Genomic DNA, 21237 nt, shown 5'->3' on the forward strand with positions numbered 1-21237 from the left:
CAGTCTCCCAATGCCTCCCACCCCCACACCTTTCCCGCTTGGTATCCATACATGAATACCATGTATGGATTTGGTTCTCCATGTCTGTGTCTCTATTTCTGCCTTGCAGATAAGGTGGTCTATACTATTTTTCTAGATTACACATATATGCATTATTATACAATATTTGCTTTTCTCTTTCTGACTTACTTCACTCTCTGTGACACTCTCTAGGTCCAACCACGTCTCTACAAATGACCCAATTTTATTCCTTTTATATGGCTGAGTAATATTCATTGTATATATGTACCACATCTTCTTTATCCATTCCTCTGTCGATGGACATTAGGTTGCTTCCATGTCCTGGCTATTGTAAATAGTGCTATATAAAGCATTGTTATTTGTTATGAAGATTGAAAGGAAGTTCTCTTTTGTTTCCTTTTAATCCATTTACCCGCTATTAAAATCAATATGACATGTTGTGCTGCCTTTTCTACCTGAACCACTTACAGTATATGGCCAGGTTTGGCTTATTTGATTTTCTAGGTTTATTTGCCAGTGAATTGTTTTCATATTACAAAGTAGCTCAGCTGTGCTTCATTTCACACTGAAAGCCTGCCTGACAAGTGATTGTCCGACACTCACCAGGCTGTGTGTGTGCAAGCTGGCAAAAGATGCTCGCAGCACAGAAAAGCTGCCTTATGTGCAGCCAGCTTGTTTTGCTAGTCTCACTGTCAGATCTTCTCATAGGTCCTGTCCCATGGAAAAATCAGAATGATACAGAGAATTAAAGGATAATGGAATTGGAATGATGTTCAGCATCTTAATTAGGGACTTTTAGCAGAATATAATCATACATTTGGGTTGAATATTGTAATTAGGAGATTATTAGAATGTTCGAAGAAGCAAGATACTTTAGTGATTCTGTAGCTAGCAAAGTCCATTACTGTAGAGAATGTAAAACAAATAAACTAGACAATGTTTTGTAAAATAAGTTTCCCAAGCTTTATCAGTTTCTTACTATGGGAGTATGCTTTCAATTTACCACAAACATGTATAGCATTGTTTACTTATTTAGAAAAAAAAAGGTTTTGTTAATCATTTTGTCAGTCTTTTGAGTCCTCCTCTGTTCCAAGATCTATCAATAGATTGGTGAATTCAGTGGAAAGCAAGTGAATATGGTTTTAGCACATTTTTATGTGCGGTGCTGCATTTGCTTAAATCACACTATTGCTCCAGCACTAATAGGATGTCCACTTAATTGTTTTTCCTTTGGTGAGAATGAGTTTTTACTCTTTTCATCTACACTCCATACCTTAAGCCATCTGTGGCAAAAAATACATATCTGCTACATGGATGCTGGGATAAGGGGTAGAAGTGGTTCAATAACTGGTTAAAGTAATGACTGAGCACATGACTGATAACCTCAGCTTTGTAGCCTAAAATGGGCCATAGGGCTAAGATGTTTAAATATGGTTCTGGGTTTAATTTCAATCAGTTTAACTTTAGAAAACAAAAACTCTAAGTATAAGGCAATTATAAAGGATTAGAAAATAAAATTTACTGGGAAAAATAGTTACTTAAAAATTTAATTTTATTATCTAATAAACAACATGACTAATAAGCCTAAGTGTTAAAGCCAGTGAAAAATAAATGTATTTTGACAACCAGGTTTTTAATAGAGGGGGACTAAGAATTGAAGACTCCGTGTCAGAGTGGGTTGGGTTTACAAAGCTTGTAAATAATTTCAGAGCAGACTAGGGATAGATTGACACCCTGAAAACCTTGCAGAATTAATCTTTCATGGCAGTATTTGAAGACTGCTATCACTGTCATTCTTTTAGCAAATAGTCACTGAGCTGTGACAAACACAGTGCTTGGGGCTGTGGATAATGCAGTGCTGTAAAAGATAGACTCTGACCTCAAGAAGTCCATGGTTTGTGTCACTTATTCAACAAATATTTATTGGGCACTACCTATACAGTAGGCACTATGCTAAGAATGCCCTGGGGATTAACTAGATTATGAAACAGTCTTGTTCTCAAGGATTTACCTAACTGCTTCACCTAACAATTTCTGGGACTTCTGGAACTAGGTTTATATTTACCCAAAGAAGACATTAGCTAATTGAATAGAAATTTTCTACAGTATTATTTCCCAGCCCACAGGCAACCCATGTCTCCTTTCCCATTTCCCTTCTATATTCTTAATTTATTGCTTTGCCTAGTTTTTGTAACTGATGTTTCTTCTGTATTTTGGAACCTCTGCCCATGTGTTGGTGTTTCCCACACTGTGCAGACATTTTGAACTAATTCTTCTCTATTTTGACCACAGTTCAGCTATCTTCTGTATCTGGTTCTCAGTGTCTGCTTGCCTTGACGCCTCATCTGTGTATCCTATAACTGCTGTCTGCTGTCTGCTGTCTGCTCTCTGCAGATGTCCTTTTTCAGAAAGCCTAGTTCTGGTATTCCACTTTGTGGTGGTACTAGCCTGAGACATATACATTGTCTGATCTACTTGAGAACTGAGTGATATCCCTATTGAAAATATATTTTTAATTCCGATGCACTAAAATCAAAATGCTACTCAGTTTTTAGCATATTAAAGAGAGAAACTTGTATATGAAAACAAGGAAATTCATCTAATTAATTCTACTAATAATTTTTCCTAGGTTATTTGAAAAAAATAAACAGACAATTGGAAAAAGACACTTTGCCATTGTTGACTTCAAAGTCACCAGAAAACAAAATTTGACATCAGAGCATTTTTTGTTTGGCTTTTCAAATTTCCCATCAGACCTTTGACTGTTGTTTGTTAGCCAGTGGAATGCTTCTGCATTCCCAGACATCCTGTAAATTTTTCCAAAATTATGAGTTTAATATGCTTTTTGATACAAATTTCTCCAGCTATGGTATTACAGAGTACATGTTTTTTCACATCAACTTTGTCATACCCTTGCTGTCTTACAGCAGCAAAAAGTGTTTTACCTATTCCAGTCATATTTAGAGGGGCTTCCTGTAAATCAGATTAGGTCTCTATTTCACAAATTTATGAAAGGACATCTTAAAAACACTTGCTAGGAGAATCTGATAACAGTTAATATCAAAATTACATGGCCGATTTCCAAAGTTCTGTGTGATCTTCTATACTTACAATAAGAATTTCAAAGTCAAAATTGAGTTAACTGTTAGAGTTGCATTTCTAATTGCTTTAAGGGGCTTGGTTGAGAGATCTTAAGAAAATTGTGTAAAGATATCTTCTTTACTTGGACACTCATAGAGCCTGGGCTTTTCAGATTTTGTTTTTATGAGATCTGTATTTTCTACAAAATACCTTTCACTAGGTCTGATTTTAAACAAGATTAATAAAACTAGTTGAAAAAGGAGACCTATTCAGCTAAGAAATTATTTCTTGGTGTAACTGCTTTTCTACCGTGCACTTTCTCTCTCTACTCTCCCTGCTGCCAATTTGACTGTGTTAAACTGAGTTGATTATTAATTTTTAAAAATTTACAGATATATGAAATTTTAATTCAGTGTTAATGACAGCAGAGAAAGGGCTGGTTGCTCATGAACTTAAAAATGTGTTTACTATACTTATACTTCAGAGTTATAATCTGGCCTTCTTGATTGCTTTTATTTTTACACTGAACGGTTTGCTGAGAATAATCTCTGGGTTACTTACTAGAGCCATGCCTTCATGGACAAACATAATTCTGGAAAAGTATTAATAAATCACCCAACTTTGATGGATTTTTGCTTATGCCCTGTTAACATATGAACCAGAGTTTCACTTCTTCAGGGAATTATTTAGTCTCTAAAAAAATTGTAATATACATTTGCTATGCCTTTAGGGTTTCAATTAGTTCAATGATGTTTGAAAATACTAGTGGGTATTAGTAATGGGATAATTGCAGAAAACTTTCATACATTATAACCTAGCATTTCCCTGCAAGTGATATGACAAAGATCCTGAAGCTATTGCAGGTCTCTGCCATGTGCTTGAAGTGGAATTGTAAAGGGGAAGTGAGCCCTGTGTCTGCTATGCCAGGAATTATTTTAGGCTCTGCAGATAAAGTGATAAATAAAACAGGTTAAAACCTGTGCCTTCTAATGGGGAAAGGTAGAAAAGATCAATAGAAATAGATGATAGGAAGGAAGGAAGGAAAGGAAGGAAGGAAGGAAAGAAAGGAAGGAAGGAAAGGAGGAAAGGTGGAAGGAAGGAAGGTTAGTGATAAGTGCTAACCATACAAATAAAGCAGGTGAGGGTGATAGGGAATATAGAGGTGATATTAGAATTTTAAATAAATTGATAAAGGAAGGCCATACTGAAAAAGTGGGATTTCATTAATGAGTGAAAGAGGATAAGGGAACAAGCTGAGAAGAATATTCCTGTCACAGGAAAGAGAAAATTCAAAGACTTTGGGGCAAGAGTGGGTCTGGTATGCGTAAAGAACAGCTAAGATGCCAGGGTAATGAATTTATTTGTTAATCTCACAGGTACCAACTCCCCATTTGGAAATTTAGCTACAAGGAAATATCACTAAACCTTCTTTGATGCATAAGGTGGGGGGGAATGCTTTTGTGAGAACTCAGAGCCATTCATGCCAACTATTTACTTATTCCATCAATTTCATGTATAGATTTACTTTTCTAAAGCATAAGGATGTTTGTATATGATTATATATATCCAAACTATTTGGAAAGAGTTTTCCTGTGACAGGCAAGATTCTGGCGGAGAATTGAGTCAAGAGAGTTGAAATGGATTTTATATTAAATATAGACCTTAGAATTTACAATCAGAAGATGATAAAATTCTCAGAAGAAAATTATAACACATTTTCACTGTTATTAATGTGCTTTTTGTAGGTCAATGATATTTTAAACATTTGGTTATATAATATTTTCTGTAGGCTACCTCCCATTTTGTTTAATCTTCTATAAATCAGGGCTGGGGAAAATACGTATAGGTATTCATGCATGTGCAGCATAAGATATATAATAATTATAATGGCTATTATTGTTTAATGCCAAGCACTAGTCTATGTATTTTATATCTGCTAGATCATGTACACCTCATAATAGTTCCATAAGTTACATATTATTGGTATTTTCATTTTATAGAAGACGAAAATGAGGTCCAGAGAGGTTATATATTTGGCCACGATTATCTAGTTTACAAGTAGAAGGGTTAGAATTTGATTCCAGAGTGTCTAAAGAAAGGCTCAATGTTTGAAAGAAGGAATGAGGGAATCAGGATGCATCTGGTAACTACACCTAAAAAAAGTGGAGTATTTTGCTGTTATCAGAAGCAAAATTGGGAAGAGAATGGGGCAGGAGCACAGACACCTAGAAAGTGCACATCATCTGACTTCATTGTGCAAAGTAATAGGGTTCTTTGGTATAGGTAGAAAATGTAGGCTCTAGATCTTACAAACTCTGTAGAGTGTGAAAGATGATTCCTAGAACCAAGAATTACTAAAGGTGGTATACAGCTAACTAATGAACCATTTACAAGAGTTAAGAGGCTGACAAACCTATAAACATTTTAGTATTTTTTAAAATTTTATAATTTATTATTGTGTACAGTACAATATTTGAGGGTAAATTTTTTAGTGCAAAGAGACATTTAAAAATAAGTTTTAACATTTTTATTTTCATAGTATTTCTAGAATAGAAGTAAATATTGTTTTTTCTTCTGTTTATGACAGCAGAAAATAGTTGATTTACTTATAAAAGTTATTAACATAAAACAGACTGCCAGTTATTTCTCCAACAAAAATGGGTTTATTCAAGATCAGCAAAGAATTTCAATTTGGGGTCTTCAACCATGGTAAGACACACACAAGTTCCCAGCAAAAAAGGAGAGGAGAACTCATTTTTAGAGGAAACAAGAAAGCTGGGAGACCTATAGGAAACAAAGAATCAATTAAAGAAATTGAGAGTTCGAAGCACAGTGGCTTTTCATTGGCTGAGTGTAACAGTCTTTCATTGGCTAAGTTCTTGTCAGGCAAGAAGAGGAAGTCTTTCTTCTTCCTGTTGGGCTCTGTTACCATCATAGGGCATGAGAGCTTCCCCTTCTGGTCTCCCTTTTCTATTTAATTGAGGTTCCCTTTATTATTTTTTTAACATTTCCCCCTTTTAAGATCTTTCTCTGAAAGCATCACTGATCAAGAGTCAGGTTTTCTGGTTTCAGTAGCTTTTTGCTCCTCAGTATCAGGAAGGACCTTTCCTGAGTGTGGTGTCCCACATCAGAGGGAAGGTGTAGATTGGAAACCTACTGAGGTCACATTTGAGTAACAAGGAGGGGAAGGAGGGAGAACTCTGAGGCACTTTTTATCTAAAGTCTATATCAAGATCATAGACATTGGAGATCATTTGAAACATTATGTAATCATCAAAGGTTACAAACTTCCAATAGGCCTGATCCAGATATCTTGGAAAAGCTGTCTCATCAGATGTTGTTTGCTTCAGTTCCAGGAAATCTTTGCTTTCAGGTCACCAGATGATGTGCAGGTCCAGTCAGGGTTTGGTGCTTTGTTTAGATGTGTCACATGAATCCAAGAGTCTATTCCCTGGAATTTGGCAGCACAAGGGTAGGTTAACAGTACCTGATAGGAGTCTTTCAGTGAGGTTGGAGAGATCCTGGAAGTATCTTTTCCAGTAGAAGAAAACTCCAGGTTATAAGGTCTTCATCTACTGGGCATGCGCTGTGAAAAGATTTCTTTACCAAAACATGGTTATTTTTAATAGAATCAACTAGGCCTTTAAAATACTGGAGTATCTCTCCTCTTATCAGTTGTGAATCAAAATAGGAAGGAGCCAAGTACATTAGGTGTCCTGTGACTATCTCAATGGGGAGAGTTTGTGAGTTCCAAAGGGATGGATCTAAGATTTAGAAGGACCAACAGCAATGATTTTGGCTAAGTTATTTGGAAGACTTCTACAAACTTTGCAAGTTGAGCTTTAATAATGCTGTTAGTGCATTTGAATAAACCAGAGGACTGAGGATGATAAGTACGGTAAGAGAGTAAAAACAGCCAAACAGACTTGTCAAAGTATGTGACCAGTAAAATGGGTTCCTCAATCATTATGAAGTTCAAGAGGAGTTCCCCAGGTAGAGATGAGTTTTTTCCAAAAGGACTTTAGACACAGAAGAAGCAGTAGCCTGTCTGCAAGAGAAGGCTTTAGTCCAGTGTGAAAACATACAGATCATGACTAAAGCATATTTGTATCCATGAGACAGGGGAAGTTGTATAAAATTAATTAGCCAGACCTCAGATGGTCCATTAGGCAGTTTAAAATGTCTGAAAACAGTACAAACATGTTTCCCTAGGTTGTGTTTTGGACAAATGGAACAAGTGATCTAGGCACTTTTTGCAGTCTTTTTAACGTTTTCCCACCAATATTTATTCATAAATGCTATCATTTTATTAGTAGACCAATGATTTAATGCTGGTACTATGGTTATGAGTAGGAATTTTAGAGTCTCTGGTAGGACTGGGTTGTTATTTGGTCCAAACCAGAGCTTTCTCTTTTTATCAAGCCAACAATTGTTGAATTTCCAATCCTGTTTTTCTTTTTCTGAGACCAATTGTTGGGCTTCTCTTGCCAGTTTTTCTAAGTTATCATTTGGGGAAGTATCCCTTTGTACTATGACAGAGGTTTGGCTGTTGTTGGGTTCTTTAAGGGAAGCATTCCTTGCAGAAACGTCAGCAAGGTGATTTCCCCTAGCTTCCAGAGAGTCAAATTTAGAATGCCCCAGAACCTTAATAATAGATAAAGCATCCTGTAAAAGTATTGCATTCAGTAATTCCTGAACAAAGATGCCATTTTTAAATTTTATTTCCACTAGATGTAAGGAAGCCACATTGCTTCCAAAACATTCCAAAATCATCAACTACTCTGAAAGCATATCTACTATCAGTTTAAATATTGGCAATTTTGCCTTTGACTAAAGTGCAAGCCCCGTGTATGTGTGTATAATTCAACCTGTTAGGCTGAAGCAGCCAGAGATAAAGATGCTGCCTCAACAATATCAAAAGGAGTTGCAATATCATACCCAGCACAATATTTGCCATTGTCACCTTTTAAAAAAAGAACCATTCATGATCAATGAGGAGTTGGCATTACCCAAAGGAATATCCTGTAGATCATCACGAAGAGTCAGGAGGTGATCAGTCAGCATTAAGCAGTTGTAAGGAACTTCATCAGAGATAAAGGGGAGAAGAATAGCAGAGTTAAGGTTATTACAACATAGAAGAGTTATATGAGGAGTGGTTAACAAAAGGACTTCATAGGAGGTGAGGTGGCTGACTAAGAAATGTTAAGTATGCTGAGAATTCGGGAGGGCTTCTACTGCATGAGGTACAAAAATGGTTAAAGGGGATCCCACAGTGATTTTCTTGATGATCTTAACCAAAAGGGCAGTGGCAGTAATGGCTCCAAGGCAAGGGTCCAGTTGCTGGCTATAATAATCTACAGGTTGATGTGCTTTGGGGTGAGTACCCCAAGGGCATTCCCTTTCTTTTCATATACAAAAAGGAAAAGGGGCATCTGATCACTGGGATGCCCCATAGCAGGTGGGTTGATTAGACTCCCCTTTAAGGCCTTAAAAGCTATGTTGTCTGGTTCTTCCCGTAAAATCACATCAGGGTTGTTATTCTTTAGCGAAACATACAGATGTTTGGCCATAAGAGAGAAATTTGGAATCCAATTTCAGCAATAACCCACTAAACCAAGAAAACCTTGGAATAAACAGTGCTTAGTTTTAGGTTTGGGGGATTTAGGGTACCATGAAGTCTATCTGATCTAGGTGTAGCCCTTGTTCTGATATCACATACCCTAAGTATCCAACATGGGCAAACTGCACATTTTCCTTGGCAACCTTATGTCCCTTTAAAGCTAAAAGCTTTAGCAAGTGGATGCTGGCTTACAAGAGGAGGCTTGAGAGGGCAAGCAAAGAAGCAAATCATCCACATATTGCAACAAAGTAGAACCTTTAGGGAACTTTATATCATCCAGATCTGTCTTCAGGATTTGTGAAAAAATAAGGAAGACTCTCAACAATTCCCTGAGGCATTACTGTCCAAGTGAATTACTTTTCTTCACAAGTGAAGGCAAAAAGGTATTGGTTGGCTGCATCAACTGGAATACTAAAGAATGTACTGCATACATCAGTTATAGTAAAGAATTTGCTTTGAGTGCGAGTGGATGTTAGTAAGGTGTGAGGGTTAGGAACAACAGGATGTCAAAGGATAACAATGTTGTTTATTGCTCAGAGGTCCTCCACCCTCAGCCCTTCTGTTTTCTCACTGGTAAAATAAGAGTATTATAGTGACTTGTTTACAGGATAATGAGGCCTTGAGTCTTGTAATCTTCTGTGATGAGCTTTATGCCTTGAAATGCATCTTTACTTAGAGGATATTGATTAATTCTGGCAAGAGATTTTGAACAGTCTGTTTGAACCTTAATGGGAGGTGCACTGTGAATTTTGCTAGTATCAGTTGGAGATTTTGCCCATAAGAAGGGTGGTAGCTGATTTGATTCAATAGAGACAAATGATCAGTGTTTCAAGAATCAACTCTATTACCATCAGTGACAGCATAAATAAAAGGTGTCAGAGGGTCATCAAATTCACCTGGTTGACTGCTTTGATGACTACTGTCAAATTCTAGAATTATTTCCCCTTTTTGGGAGAAAGAAATTCCAGCATGATACTTCTCTACAAAGTCTTAGTTTAATAAATGGTTAGGAAAAGAGGAACTAAGGAGAAAAGGGTGTGTATCTCTCATAGGGACTAAACAAAAGAGAATAGGTTCGGAGATAGGAACTTCTTGAGGTTATTTGGAAGTCCCCACTATTTGAATTGATTTAGTGCTCCAAGACAGTGTTTGCTTTATAGTAGTGGGATTGAGCATCGAGAGTGTGGCTCTGCTCTCAATTAGGATGAACTGGAAGAGGTTCATCTCCAATCTGGAGAAGTACTTCTCCAAGCTGATTAAAAGAGAGGATTGGGAAGAGTCCCTGTAGCTCCTTTGAGCCCTATCACTGAGAATTGGGAAGAGTTTGGAAAGGCTGGTTAGAGAGCTGAAGGCATCTAAAGCATTTGAATTTGAATTTATAACAATCTCTTTTCCAGCGTCCTGGCTCTGCACTAACAGCAAACTAGGAAGATTTTGGTTTCATTTGAAAGCCTTCATTAACTGGAGTTGAAGATTAGGAATTTTAGTGGTCTTTCTTTTAGGTGACTCATTTAGCATGCAGGAGAGCTGGTTTGCCAAATAAACTAAATCTGGAGTGGACATAGTTTCCCATTCTAGCCTGGTCCTCTTTGCTAGAAGGGAAAGGTCTCAGCTTAGCCCATTAATAAACATACAGTTAAAAGCTGCCTGGATGGAACCAACATCTAAAGGAAAACCAGAATTATTTGAAAAAACAGTCTGTGAAGTTGATTGTAATAGTCATGACCAGGTTCATAAGACTTTTGTGTGTGCAAGCCTGAATTTTGTTCCAATCAGCAGGCTTTGGTAAAACCCTAGGAATTGCTCAATGAAGTCACCTAGCAATTGCCTGAGCCTGGTCATGTAATAAGTGAGTTAGTGGGCTGGCCTCCTGGTTGTAATTCTAGAGACCTTTCAGGATTTTCCCAATTAGTGGTTTTCATCCAATTCTGAGCCTGCCCTTCACTAACAAGCATATGAACTAGCTGAAATGAGTCAGAGACACTAGGTTGGTAAGTTTGAATGACTATATTAAATTTCTCAGCAAATCTGTGAGGGTATTAGTAACTTTGGGAAAATCTGTAACTATGGATCAAAGTTCAGTTTTAGTCCAGGGAAAATAAGAAATTAAGGCGTTAGCCTCTGGATTCTCAGAAGGCTTAATTTTAAAGTGATGGTTTCTGATAAGTTTAGAGGAAAAGGGAGTGGGGGGACTTTCAGAGGAAAAAGGGAAGTTCAGTGAGAGGATTAGTATGGCAAAACTGAGGGTATATAGGAGGTATAGGCTGCATAAAAGGAAAGGAGAAAGTTGGTTCCAGAGCTGGAACCTGAGACAAAGAAGTCAATGAAAAAGAGCTTGAGGCTTCTAAAGCCATTTTATCTTTCTTTAATTGTTTGTTTGTCTCAGTTAATCTTAACATCTTATTTTTCAGAGAAGCAATTTTAGGCTCCTGATAACATTTAGATGCCTCGAAATACTGATTGAGATAAGCGTTCCATTCAGTTTTGGAAATTTTAGAGCTATGGTTGCCCAATTTGTTTTTAAGAAAATTAAGTTTGGGAATTTCAGATGTTCCTCAGAATGGCTTAAACTGCCTTTGGTCAGGTCAGGTCAGTCCATTAAGTTAGAAATGTCCATGAGGAAGAACCACGGTTTTCTTTTCTTTTTTTTTCCCCCTTGTTGGTTATCCATTTTAAATATAGCAGTGTGCACATGTAAATCCCAAACTCCCTAACTATCCCTCCCCCCAGGTAACCATATGTCCAAGTACCATGGTTTTCAAACACAGAATTGGCTGGGAACCCTGTAGGGTGGTGCCCTCAAAATGTTTAGATAACTGGAATCCCATTTCTCAGAATTTCTTTCCTAGAGTAAGAGAATAATTTTCAAATTGCTTAAACAGCTCAAGCAGCTCAAATAGCTCAAACAGCCTGTAGGCCTAATACCAGCCAATTCAGAGGGAACAGTCTAGTCCCAGAGCAGCCAGACCAAAAGCTGCTTAGTGCAATTCCAGTAGAACAGCCCGTATTCCCAAAGGAATTGGGCTGAAGGCCAAACTGGCACAATTCCAATGAAACATCTCCTGTTTTTGAAGGAATGGGCCAAAGGCTAGCCAGTTGCAGGAGTAACAGCCTTTGTTCCAAAGAGCAGTGGGTTGAAGGCTAGCACAGTTCCAATTGAAACAGCCTGATTTCAAAATAAGGCCAAAGTGCCAAATGAGTACTTGCATACAGAACAAGGCCTTAATTAGAAAGGAGGAAACCTTAAAGTAGAGCTCTAATAAAACCTAAAAAGCTTCAAGGCACAAAGAAGGTAAGAGCTTGAATTCAGTAGAAAGACCTACTGTCAAACCCCAGGGTTGGCAAGAAAAGCAGTGAGCAACAAGGGGCTCCATGTGTGTACCAAGTCTGTTTGCTCACCAGCCTTGGAGTTGTCTGGGGTCTTCTCTGGATCCCCATATGGGCTGCCAAAATGTTGACCTAAAACAAATAGACTGCCAGTTATTTCTGTAGCAAAAATGAGTTTATTCAGGATCAGCAAAAAATTGTAATTTGAGGTCTACAATTGTAGAAAGCCACGTGCAAGTCTCCAGTAAAAATAGAGGAGTACTCTTATACAGGGGGAAAGGAATTTGGGAAGGCTATAGTAAACAGAGTCCACTCAAGGAACGGGGAGTTTGAAATATAGTGGTTTTTCATTTGCTGAGTTGTGACAGCCTCTCATTGGCTAAGCTTTTGCTAGCCAGGAAGAGGAAGTCTTTCTTCCTCCTATTGGGCTCTGCTGTCATCATAGGGCATGAGAGCTACCCCTTCTGGTCTCCTGACTCTACTTAATTGAGGTTTCTGTTTATTAATTTTTTTACATTATGATGCTATCTTTTATTAGAACATACTGAAACAAAAAAGATTTTCAGGTTTTTGCACTAAATTGGAAATTCACAAAATTATTATTATTCATGGCCTTTGTTTTACAAACAAATTTTCCTCTATGCCTGAATGTATCTTTTTCTTTTGTTTTTATTTACTCCCTCGTTCAAAATTTATTTTTGGAAGCAAAAATATGTTACTGTATTTTTCATCAGAAAAGAAAATATATTCCTACTATTAAAGTTGAAAATTATGTAAAAATTGATCCATATAGAATAGTCCCTTTCTTCATACTCAAAGGACAATTATGAATTTTTTAAAAACCATATATAGGTTTTGAATTGAAACAAGAACACAATTATGCAAAGTAATTTTCTAAAAATAGAATTAATAATGCATGGTGTACAAGTGCAAAGGAGTATATTTGTTCCTAAGTATATTATTTAAAATTTTCAATCAACTGTCCCAGACTTGGTTAGGACTGCTATTCACTGGGGTATATTTTGTTCTCAGGGCCCCTCCTACGTTAACAAACCCATGAGACAGTTGTATCAGATTCATCCAAGGTGAATGAGAAATTCTAATCCCCATGATATTCAGGTAATTTAATGTGTTAGAAGAACTCAATATTTTATAAGAAAGATGATTACTTTGTGTTGCAAAGAGCTTATTGATTGTTCATTGCCAGTTTCTTCTATGCCAAATTTATTTTTCATATTAATGCTCTTTTTAAGAATAATTCCAAGCATATTTTTACAGTAAATTAAGAGAAAACCAAAAGAACCTCCCAAGCTTCCAAGTCAGTCAGCCATCTGAATTGCTTACAAAGGAGAGGGACTCAATATAAATTAAAACCAGATAGGGTATTGTAGAGGAAGGGCCAAGTCTTTTGAATAGCAGAGATTAGCGAGTCTTCCTATGGGAAGACTGTTCATTACAAGTCCTTCTTGAAAATAGTTTAATTTTAAAGTCAGAATTGGGAATTTATATTTCCACCTTTGAACTGGCTAGCTCTGCTTCTTTTATAAATTTAGTTTTAGTTCATGGAGAAATTCAAATTTGATAATTAAGCCTCGTCTCCTTCTAGCTTTTTAGCCAGAGCTAATAATATTTTTTGTTGTTGTTTCTATGAGGTAGAGAAAATACTGTTGCTCAAAACAAAAGTCATTTAATTATTTGATTCTTCATATTTTTCCTTCCCTTCTTTGCCAGCAGCTATATGAGACATATTTTATTATTTGGTTCTGATTGCACAGAACATTTTTGTTAAAACCTGATAGTTTTACTCAGTATTATTGCAGGAAGACTTATAGAGCTCTTGTACATTTTTATTTTTTTCATTAAGGTAGGTGCCCTATGAAGCTTACTTTATTTAATATTTTGAAGAGGTAAGATACTTGCTTTGTAATAAATAAAACACAATTATAAAATTCCATTGTACCACAGCAGAATTTGAAAAAAAATCTAAAACAATAGGATATATTTTTCCCTCATAATTGCTTCATCAAAAGTGTGTACATTTTATGTTTATTACACAAGGCTCGCTTGATTTGTTACGACATTGATACCGCAGATCTACTTATTTTCATTTAAATACTGAATATAGGTTTAGTTAAATAAACTTGATATTAAACAAAATAAACAGGTGAATGTTTTGAGTTGGGTTTGAATTGGGAATCAAATATAATATCTTGGAATTTGACATTATCTAATTTATTATATTGTCGTTCAGTGTTTGTATTACAAATAGATTGTCATCAGGCTGTTTTTGAAGAAATAACAACGTTTGCAAAATAATGTGAAATTATATTTGAGAAATGAGCTGAAAAAGATCATAATTATTCTAGTAGTGGGTGATTAGCAAAACTATTTTTTCCCTTTAAACCTTGGAGGCCACCTCCTCAAAGCTTCCATATCCCAAATTGTTTATACTCAGGGAAAAACAAAATCAGGCATTCTCAGTTTTTGAGGGAAAACAATTTTTGATTATGACCATGGAGTTACCTTTTACAGATATGGCTCAATGTGGCCCCATGCTCACTTATAGGCATCATCCCTTATCCTCCCTTCTTTCTTCATACTCTCCTCTCTGTTCTGTACCCACACAATCCTTCTTTCCTCCAATGCATACAGAGATTATATGTTTGCTATTCATTTGGCTTGGTATACCCTTCCCCACTTCTCTTTCTCAAACAAAATCCTCTTTTGTGATACCTTCTTTAAGCTCTCTTAATGCTTGGTAGATCCCTACAAATGTTTTTAGCAATTATCAGACAGTGTTAAAATCGTATGCCCTCTCTTCTCTCTGATTCTCCCCCCATCTTGTTCCTTTCCATTTATGGATTATCCATCAGAGAGTGTCAGATATCTAATAAGTGCTCATTAATGCTAGTATAACTAAAAATTAATAATGTCTTTAATAATAAATAAATGTACTTAACCATATAACCTCTGAATTCTGAAACTCCTTTAAAATCTTATGCTTCTATAGAGTCTTGTTCTGATAATTAATTATATATAATATGCAAATTATGCCTTTGATCAAATGGAAAATTATTTGAGCTTAAATAGAAACTCCAGATCAAATCAAGAACATGTCTCAATATTACCTGAGGGTTCCTGTTTCATTTTAGATTAAAGCTATATGGATGCACAGAGAAGTTATAGGCTAAATAGCCTCCAAGTGCCTTAAGTAGGTCCATGGATGTTGTATTAGGTTAAATAGTAGCCCCCAGACATTCATGTCTACCTGGAATCAGTGATTATGACCTTATTTAGAAATAGGGTCTTTGCATATATAATCAAGTTAAGATTAAGTCACACTGAATTTGGGTGGGCCTTAAATTCAATATGACTAGTGTCCTTATAAGAATAGGGAAGTTTGGCCACAGGGACACAAACACACAGGGGAGAAAGCCATATGAAGATGGAGGCAGAGATTAGAGTGATGCATCTACAAGCCAAGTCATGCCAAAGATTGCTAGCAACCACCAGAACCTAGAAGAGGCAAGGAAGGGTTTTTCCCTAGAGTTTTAGAGGGACTATGGCCATGCTGACATTTTGATTTCAGATATCTAGCCTCCAGTACTGTGAGAGAATAAATTTCTGTAGTTTTAACCCATTCAGTTTGGAGTCCTTTGTTACAACAGCCCTAGGAAACTAATACAGATAGCCTAAATTCAATGATAAGGAAATGTTTTAGATCAATTTGATTAACGTTTATTGGGTTTGATGTTATGATATACATAATGATAGACATTAGCAATATATCCTTGAAGAGTTTCAAAAGTCATGGGAAAGATGGACATATCAACAGAAATGTCAGTGTCACATATGGCAGATCCATCACCAGCCATTTCCTCCTCCTTTCTGCGTTTGAATATAGTTGGAGGAGCATATGAGGTTTGGAGCTCTGACAGCCATGTTAAGAATAAGAGATTTGCAGAAAAAAAAAAAAAAATGACCCAGATACCTGACATTACTAATCCCCCAATTAAACCTGAAATGTCTTCCTGCAAATCATCTTATTATGGGAGATAATGAACCCTATTGAATGAACCATATTCTTTGATAGTTGCAGCTCAAAGATTCTAATGAATACAATGATATGTTCAAGGTTTGAGAAAGCATGAAAAAAGGAGCTCTTGCCCCAAACTGGAGAATCAGACAAGGTTTTAGTAATGATGGAAAGATGCATAGAAGTTACCTGGATAAAAAACATGAGAATATCCTCCTAGGAAAAGATAATAGATGATAAAGGCAGAAAGCTGTAAAAGAATATGGTGGCTAGCCATAACTATTTTGACATTACTGTGATATAAAACATAGAAGTAGGTTGGGTTGGGGAGGTTCAAGTCATGAAAACTTTTGTATGTCATAATGAGGTCATTGAAATTTATGCTATAAGCAATAGGAATCTACTGGAATGCTTTATTTAAGCAGAGTGTTTTGAACTTAATTAAGTTATAGTTAGATACTTCTGTTTATATTTTACACTTATAAGACTGGAGTTATAGTAACAATCTCTCAGTAATAGTTCAGGCAAGAGATGATGATAATATAAATCAGACATTGGTAGTAGGAATATTAAGGAAGAAATATTTTCAAGAAACAGTTGGGAAGTAAAATTGAAAGTACCCAATTTATTGGATGTGGAGGTAAGGAAGATAAAAGGACAGGATGATTCTCAGGTTTCCATCTTGAGGAGATGGTGGATAGAAAATAAGTGATAAAGAACTAGTTGTGATCATTTAATTTCCAAATGCCAAATACCTAATCTTTTGTTTTAATTATTTTCTAATGGAAAGTTAAATAAAAACATTTCCTGCTATGGCATATACGGAATATTACTCAAATTTTCTTGATGACTCATGGTAGTAATTGTGAGTATCAGTTATTGTTTGGTGCTGTAAAATATTTATACACTCTGGGGCTTGAATTCATATGATACTTTTCTATAGCACGTTATTATGGAATTCTATGGCATTAATTAAATCATTCTATGTGAATTTCATGGTTACTCTTTATTCTTCATTATTTTTAGGCTATGAGTTATCAATTCATTCTTTCCTTCAATACTATATTCAATTCAGTGTGTTAGACCTTGTTCTAGACATGGAGGGTACAGTGCTGAGCAAAACAGACATAGTCACTCTTCTCAGTGTCCTTATGCTGTAGTGAGGAAGGACAGACAGTAAACAAGAGACATAAATGTCAACATAATTCTACATAGTAATAAGTGCTTTGAAAGAAGTAAAATAGAAATGGCAGGGGATTAGGCCAATAGAGAGTAAGATAATAAGGAGGGAAATCACCTTTCAAGAGGAAATTTTTAAGTGAAAGCTACGTAGATGACAAGGAGCTCATGATGCTAACCTCTGAGAGGTAAGCATTGCAAAGCCAGAAGCCAATCAGAGTAAAGATGGAGAGGAGGATGTAAGCTTGCTGAACTTGAAGAACTGAAAGACTGTTGAAGGTGAATGACCCAGGGGGTTGGGGTAGTAAGAGTTGAAGGTAGAGAGCTGGACATGGCACAGGTCATGAAGACCTCGGAGGCTACCATAAGGAGATGAATATCGTTCCAATTACACTGACAAGCACTGAAGTATTTAAATCATAAGAATGACATAATCACTTTTATACAAAGAAAATTCAGTCTTCTGAGTGGAGAATGGAATATATGAAAATAAAAGTGAAAATAAAAGGAGACAAGTTAGGAAGGTATTGTATTAGTCCAGGCAGACATGTAGCAATGGGAAGGAAGAGAAATAGATGTACTAAATATATTTTGAAGGCAAAACTGAAAGAACATGTTGTTTATAGCAAAATTTTCCCCTATTATTCCATTCAGATTATCAGGTGGTTATGATGATCTAGAATAGATTCTGAATAATAGTTTCAAGGGTTTCCTATAAGTAGAGTTTGAACTTTAGTGTATTGTCTTTATGTCTTTACACTGCTTTGTGGGTTCTCAGAAGATTATTGGGGAGTAACTTCTACAAAAATATGATATTGGTGTACTAAAGAGTAATTTCAAGATTTTTACTTTGAGGACATAAACATCATTTTGCAAACGCTTGCTTGAGATTCTCAGTACATCAAAGCAAAGTGATAAATGTTTACCAAGAAATTATGTCTCCTGGTAGATAGACCAAAATTTGGAACCTTTGAGATGTTCTTACTTTCCAGTGAAAAGTGATCATATTATCTCTGACCTTGCTCAGTACCTTTAATGGCTCTGTGTTACAGTTTCTCAGTCTTTGAATGGCAATAATGATCTTTTCCATCTAAGCTAAGATATATTTGTAAAGTACATGGAACTTGCCACCAGGCAATCACTATATACATGACAATTTATTGTTAGTTTTATGGCCAATTCAAATCACAAAGGAATTGAAGTCATTGCCATTTGAAGGTTGTTCAGTTCAGTTTTTAGAAAGATGACTGACCCAGTACAACAGTGACACAAAGTCCCTGAACAATTACGCTCAAACTCTGCCTTGGCTATGACGGGAAAAAAATGATTGTTGAATTAACGGGACTATAAAAATGACATGCCTTTCTTCCCTAAACAGTTGGGAAATGTGAGACAGTGCTGGGGTTGAAGGATTAAAGAGAAGTCAGCACTATTTTTTAAAATATTGTTTCAATTTTAAGGTATAATAATTGAAGACTGCTTAGGCTTTTTCTTAAGTAAGTATTCATGAGAAATATTTTTATTTAATTAAAAATTTACTGTGTACCTCATGATAATAAAGTCAACCGATGAGTGTGATGAGAGATACTAAGTGTTTATAGTAGCATGAATTTGTGAAAATTATTTACGTTTGGTGAAATAAAGTAAGCTATGGAGAGAAGGTGACATTTCAACCATTTCCACAGTGCAGATAAGAGGGAAGACTGCTTTCCTCCTAAGAAAACAAGGTGAGTCAACACTTTCAAATGGAAATGTAGTGGTTACAATTGAGGAGAGTTGAATACTCTGATTTTAGTGGAGTACATAGGGGGAAAAATAAACCAAATAAATTAGAAAGAGACAGAGTAGCCTTATTGGTCATGCCTTTAATGACATCCTTAGAATTTGAATGTTGTATCATAGATGGGAAGACTAGAATTGGGATAATCTGATCTTTGCTTAACTAAAAGAAAAAAGTCTTTTCAATGGTATCTGCCTAGAGATACCATTACCTAATATTCCCCCATTTTATGGTTATTTTAACCATAAAATATAGATAAAAAATAGGATCAGTTTAAAGGGCTAGAAAAATTTATTCTATTTTTTTTTACTGAGATGTAATTCATATGCCATAAAAATTCATCCTCTTAAAGTATACAGTTCAGTGTACTTGCTATTCAGAGTGTCCAATCATCACTACTGTCTAATTTTAGAAAAGTTTCATCACCCCAAAAGATACCCCATACCTAAAGGCAGTCACTTCTTCCCTCCTCCTCAGAGTACGACTAATACATAGTATCACTAACACTAATACTAATTAGTGGTAGAAACCACTAATCTGATTTCTGTCTCTATGGATTTGTATGTTGAGGATATTTTGGATGCTTAGAGACCTAAAACGTGTGGCCCTTTGCGACATTTCTTTCACTTAGCGTACTGTTTGTAGTTTCATCCACGTTGTAGCATGTAACAGTACAACATTCTGTTTTATTGTCCAATAATATTCCATTTTATGGATATACCACATTTTGTTTATTTATTAAACAACATTGATGAACATTTGGATTGTTTCACTTTTTGGCTATTATAAATAATGCTATGAATAGTAACATATACGTTTTTTGTGCATTTACGTTTTTCAGTTATTTACTGTATACCTCAGAGTGGAATTACAGGGTAATAGAATAACTCTATTTTTAACATTTTGAAGAACTGCCGACCTTTTTTCCAAAGTGGCTGCACTATTTGACAATTCTACTAGTGATGTATAAGGATTCCAATTTCTCCACATCCTCTCCAACACATGTTATTTTCGGTCTTTTTGATTTTAGTCATTATAGTGAGTGTGAAGTCATATCTCACTGGGGACTTGATTTGTATTTCCCTAAAGATCAATGATTTGGTTGAACATCTTTTCATGTGTTTGTTAGTCATCTGTATATGCTCTTTGGAGAAATTTCTATTCAAATCTTTTTCACATTTTTAAATTGGTTTGTCTTTTAATCATTGAGATGTAAGACTGTATATTCTTGAATAAGTCCATTATCAAATATCTCAGGTATATCATATCTGATGAAAACATATAATACATTTCTCCCCTTTCTGGGTTGTCTTTTTCTTGATGGTTTCCTTTGAAGCACAATTTTAAAAATTTAGATCAAGTTTAACTGGTATATTTTTTCTTTTTTTGATGGTGCTTTTGGTGTTATATATAAGAATACATTGCTAAATCTGAGGTCATGAAGATTTACTCCTATATTTTCTTATAAGACTTTTATATTTTTAGCTCCTATATGTGAGTCTTTGGTACATTTTAAATTAATTTTTTGTACATGGTGTGAGATAAGCACTCAAGTTAATTTTTTGTGTGTGAATATCCAATTGTCCCAGAACAGTGTGTTTAAAGATTCTTCTTTTCCCATTGAATAATCTTGGCACTTTTGTCAAAATTGAATTAACCATAAATGTAAGAATATATTTCTGGACTTTCATTTCTATTCTATTGATCTATATGTCTGTCTTTATCCCAGGACCACAATGTCCTGATTACAGTCGTTTTTTAGTGAGTTTTAAAATCAGAGTGTGAGTCTTCTTACCTTGTTTTTCTCTTTGAACGTTGTTCTCGCTCTTCTGGCTCCATTGTAATTCCATATGAATTTTAGAATCAGCTTGTAATTTTCTGCCAAACAGCCAACTAGGATTTTGAAAAGAATCATATTTTTGTTTGTAGATCAATTCAAGGAATATTGCCATCTTAATAAGTGTTTCAATCTATGAACATGAGTTATATTTCTATTTATACATCTTCTTACGGAGCTTAACCTTCTTTCAGTGGTGTTTTGTGGTGGTCAGTGTACAGTTCTTGTGCTTCTTTCATTCAGTTTATTTCAAACTATTTTATACTGCTTGATGTAATATAACTGATTTGTTTTCTTAATTTTATTTTTGGATTGTTCATTAACTATTTTATAGAAAAAATGCTATTCTATGTTAA

This window comes from Eschrichtius robustus, chromosome 2 (genome assembly GCF_028021215.1).
Source record: "Eschrichtius robustus isolate mEscRob2 chromosome 2, mEscRob2.pri, whole genome shotgun sequence".
NCBI lineage: Eukaryota > Metazoa > Chordata > Mammalia > Artiodactyla > Eschrichtiidae > Eschrichtius > Eschrichtius robustus.